The sequence below is a fragment of the Oculina patagonica genome, unplaced genomic scaffold, assembly GCF_052425735.1.
Source record: "Oculina patagonica isolate OP01 unplaced genomic scaffold, crgOcupat unplaced1410, whole genome shotgun sequence".
NCBI classification, from domain to species: Eukaryota; Metazoa; Cnidaria; class Anthozoa; order Scleractinia; family Oculinidae; genus Oculina; species Oculina patagonica.
In genome coordinates, this window is record NW_027557422.1 from 1 (window position 1) to 2,217 (window position 2,217).

The 2,217-nt window shown below is 39.0% G+C and overlaps 1 long non-coding RNA gene across 1 annotated transcript; it reads left to right on the top strand.

The window, feature by feature from the left end:
• The first annotated feature begins 442 nt into the window (after window positions 1-442).
• On the top strand, window positions 443-1,097 carry LOC144639859 (uncharacterized). Its single transcript, XR_013568232.1, has 2 exons — window positions 443-747; window positions 884-1,097. It is a non-coding gene; the product is annotated as an uncharacterized LOC144639859 (long non-coding RNA).
• The last annotated feature ends 1,120 nt before the right edge of the window (window positions 1,098-2,217 follow it).

The following is a 2,217-nucleotide window of genomic DNA, read 5'->3' on the forward strand; positions in this document are numbered from 1 at the left end:
AGTTTGAAAGTGCTACTACGATCAAATTTTCGATTTCCATTTTTTTACATTTTCGTGTACAATTTGACTTTCTTACTTACCTTGCCAATTTTCAATCCATTACGAACATCAGAAGTCGTTTTATTTTAACGTTTATTTCTGATAATTTACGGCCGCCATTAAAAAACCTTGTTCCAAGGCTTGGTTGCGAATAGGGAGATCAAAGATCTCTTCGAGATATCGACTTTTTTTGCATGAGGTTAGTATGAGTAGAAGGTTTATCCTGGGCATTGTTGTTCGAACATATCATGGAAGAATTCAAACGTCTTTCAGTTCAAGCATTTTTTATTTTCGCGGAGTAAATGCTGTATTTGTCAGTCGCGACGACTGGGTGCTTTGCGACTCATATACTTTGGTTGGTTAAAAAAAGGTAAACTTTGACGTTTGCCTTTAACATGTTTAATCGAAATAGTTGTTTCCTTTCGAGTTAGAAAGATTTCTACTCGGCCTAATGCAGAAAAATAACGCCTGATCGCAGGTTAGGTTACGCACGACAGAGTTACCTTTTGTCTCGTCACGCAATCTTAACCCCACATTGAGAAGTAAATTTTCGTTTGGATATTACCAAAAGCCGCTTCTCCTCGCGTTATTCTTTACCTTACAGCTACACAAGCCATTTCTAACGACTACATTTCCAGCAAAACAGTTGCTGTTATTTTTCTAATGGCGATCGATGCATTTACTTCTGAACAGAAGAAACGTTTTAACGTTTACTTACTGCTTCCACCGGAAGTAATTTCACAACAGGCTACAAAAACACTTATAAATATCACTTAACACATTTAATGATGTTGCAATTAGCGAAGCGCACTAATGACGTCACAGAATTTGACCCCGGTGTGAGTCAAAATTCAAACAAACAAACCGCTCTCTGTAAGAGCAATGTATGGTTGGCGGGCACTTTGGAGGCATATTTAGCGATTGTTTCACAAAACCATGGCCAGATTGGCTCGGATTTCGAGAGAAAGCCTTACCTGTGCAACGTAGAAAGCTCAAACCGTGGTTTGAAACAAAAGGTTTGTCAAACAGAGCGATTATTCAATAAATGTGTAAAATGTTTTACTCTCAGTTATTGAATGGATTATAAAGGCCCGATTTGCTGCCGGGATTTGCTGAAAGAAAACATTTATTTTTATGAGAAATGCAAAACGTTTACACTGTTCTTAGTGGCACATTTTCCAACACAACAGAGCTAACCTCAGATTTATGCCACCACAAAATTACACAAAGAAACGCTCGTCCGATCGGTCCCCTTGCCTGACCCGAATATTTATAGAGGTCAATTTCGTTACACAATTGTCGCGGCAAATACTATTTAATATACACTGATCGAGCTCGGCAGCTCAGTGTAGCTGCAGTCTGTAATAGTAATGGGGATAAATAACAGCTTTATTAAAATCAAACCCGCCGTCAATTTCATTAGAAAGGCGTTTGAATAGCATAATATTTTCGCCATTTATCTATCATGTGTCGAAACAGATCGGATGACCGGCGATCAGTGCCGTCAAATTCGGGAAGAATTCTGAATTTCTTGCAACCGACGATCTTTCCGGTGCCTAAAAGAAGCAATCCTTCGCAATTATATAATTCGATAGTAATTCACTATCCGCCGCTTAAATTTCTCGGCAGCCTGAATAATTTTGCAGTGGGAATCAAGGTGTTATTGCCGGATCTTCGACTAATAAATTCAATTTTGGGCCATTTTTTGGATACCTTCAATCTGTTTTCACTTACTAAAGCAAAAATGTTTGGAATCTATCATTTTTCGAGCCTTTCGAGAATCTCGGCCTCACATTGTGCCGGTCCCCTCCATACAAAGCCTTTGCCCAAACTAAAATTGTTGTCCGACTCACGCAGAGGGGGGGGGGGGGGGGGGGGGGGGTATCATGTGGCGAAATCTATTTTTAGTAATAGTGCGCTTCGCTAGATGATGTTGCAATTCTAAATTGTGCAACTCAGCAGAAATAATCAATTGTCACGAAATGAGATCCCTTTGGTTAACTATTAGCAACGTTTTAGTGTGTGAAAGACTTGTACGAGTACAAATTTGCGTTGTTAATCGTTTTAGGTTAAATTAATATTAGCGCCTAAAGACTTGTACTAGTAAAAAATGCGTTCTTAATCGTTTTAAACTTCACTGTCTTCGAGCGCTGAACCGCTTACATTCTTAATTGGTTA